Here is a 6,278-nt window from a genome sequence, read left to right on the forward strand (position 1 = left end):
TGATGTTTTTAGAGTTACTTCTACACAGCGAGCTCTGCCACCCCAGCTCTCCTCCTCCCCCAAGCACTGCCAACCCCGACTGCAACTCAGACCCAAGCAGGCTGTTCACTCCTGCTCTGGTCCACCGCTTAATTACTCCCACCTGCAGAATCAACTGCAGTTGGAAGCAGCCCCAGAAATGCACCACTTCTGCACCCACAGGGCTGGGCCCGACCCCGCACTCCTTTCACTCCTTTCTAGCAGTTCTACACACTAACCTTCTTGGTTGTCTTTGACATTTGTGGATTGAGAATTCTGCTAACTGCCACAACTCAATGATTCAGGGTTGTGTGGCCTGTACTGCCCAGCTCTGAGTCTGGTTGGTCCTGGCACAGCTCATGCTGAGCTCTGCTCTGCTCCACTCCCAGCTCTGTGTGATAGACCCTTCCCCATGACAATCCAGGATTTCCTGGGCTGGAGCCCTGCTTCCCTCTGTCATTTAGTGGGTCCTGCAGCTCTAAAATTCTTTCAGAGACATTTTTTATAGGTGTTTGGAGGCACCTGGGGGAGAGCTCACACAAATCCCTGCTTTCCAGCTGCCATCTTGCATTGACTTATTTTTCATAGTTTTCTTGCATCTCTCTAATTTCACTTCCCATTTTTTTCTCCTTCTCTTGCTTTCCTTTCCAAATCCTTTCTGTGCTCTTCCATTGCCTGAGACTGATTCAAATTTTTCTTGGAAGCTTTTGATGTCAGCTGTCTGTATTTGCTGACTTCTGGCTGTATGTTTTGATCTTCTTTGTCACCACAAAAAGATTCTAGAGTCTGAGTCTGAGTCTCAGTCTGCCTCCTTTTACACTGCCTGGCCGTGTTCCCAATCAACTACTTGACCTTTGAGCCTTTTGTCAGGGTATGACTGCTTGTAAAGTAGACAGTTCTTTGTCCCAAGCTTTAGGGACTGTGCTGCTGTTTTCAGAGCTACTTCTACTCCACTGTCACTTCCAGCTCTGCCACAGCAGCACTCTTCCTCCCCCAAGAAGTGCCAACCAGGATTGCTATCCAGATCCAATGAAGGCAAAGCAATCCCTGAATTCCTGCTGTGGGCTGCTGCTTGATTCCTCCCACAGTGTGAGCCAGAGACTCTGGAAGCAGCTGCAGGAACTTTCTGCTGCTGCTGGCAACAGTGCTGCACTACCTCTGCTACCCCCAATGCTGGGGCTGGACAATTTTCTAAGGAGATCTAGCAGTTTTCTAAACAACATGCTCCTTGGTCTTTGGTGTTTATGGGTTGAGAAGTTTGGTAACTGCCAGAGCTCAATGATTCATAGCCCTAAGGCCTGCTCCAGACCAACTCTGGGTCTTGTCTCTACTGGTGCAGTCCACTCTAGGCTGTGCTCAGCTCCCAGCGCCATGTGATAGACTTTCCCAGTGACCATCCAGGCTGCCCTGGTCTGGAGACCTGCTTCCCTCTGCTATTTTGTGGGTTATGAAGCTCTAGCATTTGCTCAGAGGCATTTTCCACAAGTGTTTGGAGGGATATGGGGGAGAGCTTAAGTGAGTCCCTGCTTTCCAGCTGCCATCCTGGCTCTGCCCCTCAAAATAGTGAATTCTTAATGCAGAAGCCAGACACCTTGGGTTTATCAGGGAGTATATTGCTATAGTCATTGAGTACTATGTCTTATGTACCTAAACTATTCCACTGATCCACCACTCTATTTCTTAGCCAGTACCAAGTACTTTTGATGAGTGCTGCTTTATTATACAGTTTAATATCTGTTGTGGTAGGCCACTTTCCCTAACATTTCTTTTCATTAATTTCCTTTATATTCTGGACTTTTTGTTTTTCCAGATGAATTTTACTATTTTATCCAGCTCTGTAAAATAATGTTTTGGTAGTTTAATTGGTATGGCACTAAATAAATAAAATTTATGTAAAGTTGTCAGTTTTATTATATTAGGTAGGCATGAACATGAGCAACTGATTTTTTTCCATTTATTTAGATGTAACTTCTTTTGTGTGAAAACTGTTTTGTAATTGCTTTCATACAGATTCTGGGTTTGTCTTGGCAGGAAGACTTCCAAATATTTTATAGTATCTACAGTAACTTTAAAAGAAATTTTTCTTTCTTTCACTTCCTTTTGGCACTTATTAGTGAAACATAGCAATGCCAAAGATTTATGTAGGTTTATTTTATGTCCTTTAACTTTACTGAAGTTATTTATTATTTCAAATAGTTTTTTTTGCTTGATTCTCTAGAATTCTCCAAGTAAATCATCATATAATCTGCAGAGTGATAACTTGGTTTCTTTGCTGTCTATTCTAATTTATTCAATTTCTTTTTCTTCTCTTATCACTAAAACTAACATTTCTATTACCAAGTTGAATAAAGAAGTAATAATGGACATCCTTCTTCCATCCCTGATCTTATTGGGAATGCATCTAGCTCATCCCCATTATGTATAATGCTAGCTGGTTTTAGGTAGATGCTATTTATAAATTTAAGAGAGACTCTATTTATTCATATGCTTTCTAGTGATTTTAATATGAATGTATTTTGTCAAAAGCTTTTTCTGTATGTATTGAGATAATCATATTGTTTCCACTAGTTTTGTTGGAGTTTTCAATTTGGGATCTCTTTCAGGGGGTGATCCACGGAGTTTTTCAATAATGATTTTGTGCTCTGGTTCTAAGACCCTGTGTTGGTAAGCAAAATGGACTCTTAGCACTCAGTTCAACCAAGTGCCCTTGAAGAGTTTGGCTTTTGTTTCCTTTGATTAATTCAGCGTATTTCATTGAGTCTTACTAGGTACTAAGCCCCAGGCCCAAACCACTATTAGGTGCTAAGCCTATGTGGGTGTGAAGCTTCCAGGCTTTTAAGGGGAGGTGCTAACTCAAGAGTCAATCATAGGAGCCTAGGTTCTGGTCATTCAGATGAGGTTTCATGATGTCTGAAATGGTATAAGAAGAGAAGACAGAGCTATTTGCTCAGGGCACTCACTCTTGGTGGCGTGCTGATGCAGAGACTCTGGGCAGCTATAGCTAAGGGCCCTCCAGCTCATAATCCCTGGATCCTGGGACTTTGTTAAACTCTGGCAACTGTGTATTGGGATTTGAATCAGAGAAGGTCTGTCTGTCTATACATGTACTTTGTTTGTATGTTGCTCTGAAGTTCAGGATACTGGTTTTTTTCCCCTGAAGTGAGTGAATGGAATTTGTATGCCAGATTAAAGTAAGCTTGTCAATGCCTTAATGTTGCTTTCCTCATTAAAGCAGATCAAAAGACTTTGGGCTTTTGCAGCGTGCTGGTAGCATTCTTGTTGTTGGGCTTCTGTTGGTCTTTCACCCCCCAACAGCTGTTACCCAGATTGTTGAAACAGACCCTGGGGCAGTTTTCCTTGTGATTTCGGGGGAGATACTGCCCAGCCTCTTTTATTTCATCATGGGTTTCCTGTAGATGAAAAATTCTTAGATTGTCTCTCTTGGATCTGTTTTCCAGGTCAGTTGTTTTACCAATTAGATATTTCACGTTTTCTTCTATTTTTTTTTTCATTCTTTACATTTTGTTTGACTGATTCTTGATGTCTCATAGTCATTTGCTTCTACTTGCCCAATTCTAATTTTTAATGTATTGTTTTCTTCCTTTAGCTTCTGTGTCTCCTTTTCCATTTGGTTGATTTTCTTTTCAATGAGACATTTTCTCCTTTTATATTCTGAATGTCTTTAACCATTTACCCAATTTTGCTATTTAAACATTTGTTTTTATTGGCGATTTTTTCTATTTTTTCCATTTCTTCTTTTATGTCTCCAATTTGTTTTTTAAAGTCTTCCTTGAGTTCTTCCAGGAATGTTTTTTGGCCTGGAGACCTTTTTGAGGTTTCACATGTGGGTATAGTGTCCATGCTGTCTTCTTCTGAATTTGAATTTTGATCTTCCTTGTCTACATAATAAGATTCAATGGTCATTGGGTTTTTACTATGGTTTTTCATGGTGGTGTTTTTTCCTCCTGTCTTCTAAAGTGGATCTCTGCTTCTGGGGCTCAGAGGGCTCTGTACCAGGCTTTTTGTGGGCCTGCTCATTGGATTTGTGCATTATGGCCTCTGGTTTTGTAAGGTTTGGGGAAATGGTGGTCTGGCTGATGGAGGCCTCTTCTTCCATGGGACTGCTCTACAGCAGGGTGCTCTCAGCTGTTGTCTGTGCTGGGGTCTGCCAATTCCCCTGGCTGTCCAAAGGCACATCTGGGGTCCTGGTGTTGACGTTTGCTCTCTCCAATACCCTGGGGCTCTGCTGACACGGGGCTTGCTGGGACACCTCTCTTCCTTCACTAGTCTCTTGCCACCACAGGAAGGGTCTTCTCCCCAAATTCTCTTGCTGAAAGGCTACCAAGGCCCCACTTCTGGCTCCTTGGTTTCTCCTGAGATAGAATTCTCTAAGTGTGGGAAGGAGGGAGGGAAAGCCAATTTACCTGGCCATTATGTCTCCCAGCAGTTCAAGAAGGCGAATTTCAAATCTTTAGACTGTGTGTGGGCTGGGGGCCTCCAGGGTAGTTGCTCCCGTGGCTGCAGACTCTGCACTGGTGTCTCCCATAGCTCCCACAGACTGCTGTCTTGGTCTTGAAGGACTGGGGCTCAATTGCTGTCATAGACGTGTTTCATTAATCCATCTTGGAGCTGTTGTGGGGGTGAAAGACCAACACAAGCCCAACAGCAAGAATGATAGCAGCATGCTAAAAAAGCATAGGTTCTTTTGATCTGCTTTCTTAAGGAAAGCAATGTTAAGGGGTTGACAAGCTTACTTTAATTCAGCATACAAACTCCATTCACTTAGTTCAGGGGAAAAAACCAGCACCCTGAACTTTGGAACAAATACAAGCAAATTACAAACATTGACAGACAGACCAAATACAGTTCATAGTTACCAACATCTAGGTTCAACCCAGGAGCTCATAACAAGGGCTGGCCCAGAGTCACTCGTGCCACCACTGCTGTGGGTAAGAGCTCTGAAAAAGAGAACACCAACCCCTGGTTTTATGTCTTTTTCAGGGTTAAGGGTGAGTCACACCTGTGGCTCACCCACGTGACCCAGAATCATCACAAAGACGTGACTTAAAGCCACATTGTCTAAAAGCCTCTGATGTCCAAAACATGTCACTCAAACTCATGTGTAAACTAGGCCCTCCCCTGAGGCAAGGAGGCACCAAGGACACCCAAATCTAATCAAGGAAACAAAGGCCAAACTCTTCAAGGGCACTTGGTTGAACTGAGTGCTAGAAGCCCATTTTGTTTACCAACACACTGAGCTCTTACCCCAGCCACGGTGGCATGCATGACTCTGTGCCGGTCCTTGTTATGAGTTCCTGGGCTGAACCTATATTTTGGTAACTATGAATTGTATTTGGTCTGTCTGTTGATCTTTGTAATTTGTTTGTATTTACTCCAAAGTTCATGATGCTGGTTTTTTCCCTGAACTAAGTGAATGGAGTTTGTATGCTGAATTAAAGTAAGATTGTCAACCCCTTAATGTCTCTTTCCTTAGTAAAGCAGATCAAAAGATGCTGGGCTTTTTAAGCGTGCTGGTAGCATTATTGTTGTTGGGCTTGTGTTGTTCTTTCACCCCCACAACAGCTACTAGACAGATTGTTGAAACAAGCCGGTACTTCCTCCCTGGGCCTGCTCCTATTTCTGCATTTTGCTCACCCTGCACTTTCAAAGACCAGTGCACTGGCAAGGTTCCTCTGTTGTTCTCCGGTGGTGTGGTCTAGTGCCGTTCAGTGTGCCCAGCCCTCCTTCCCCTCTCAATCACTGAGTGGCTTCTTACTCTCTCAAATATTATCAGATTCATTTTTTTAGACATATCTGACAGAATTTGTGTGAAAGCTTCTTTTAACAATCCAGCTAGCAACTCTTGTGGGGGCATAAGATTCCCCCAAAGTCAGCACCCAGGAGGCTGCTGTCACGCCTGGAAAGCACAGGTTGTTTTTATCTGCTTAAACAAGGAAAGCTTACTTTATTCCAGTGTTCAGTTAGCATACAGACAACATTCATTTAGTTCAGGGGAAAAAATGTCAGCATTCAGTTAGTTCAGGGAAGCATACAGGAAAGCATCAAGAGACAGACCAAATACAGATTACAGTCAGCTAGTTCAGGGGAACAAACAGCCAGTACCCTGATGTTCAGAACATTCATTTAGTTTAGGGGAAAACAAAACCAGCATCCTGAACTTCAGAATAAAAGGCAAACAAATTACGAATATCAACAGACAGACCCAATACAATTCATAGTTACCAACATCTGAACTCAGC

The sequence above is a fragment of the Trichosurus vulpecula genome, chromosome 3, assembly GCF_011100635.1.
Source record: "Trichosurus vulpecula isolate mTriVul1 chromosome 3, mTriVul1.pri, whole genome shotgun sequence".
In the NCBI taxonomy this organism is placed as follows: Eukaryota; Metazoa; Chordata; class Mammalia; order Diprotodontia; family Phalangeridae; genus Trichosurus; species Trichosurus vulpecula.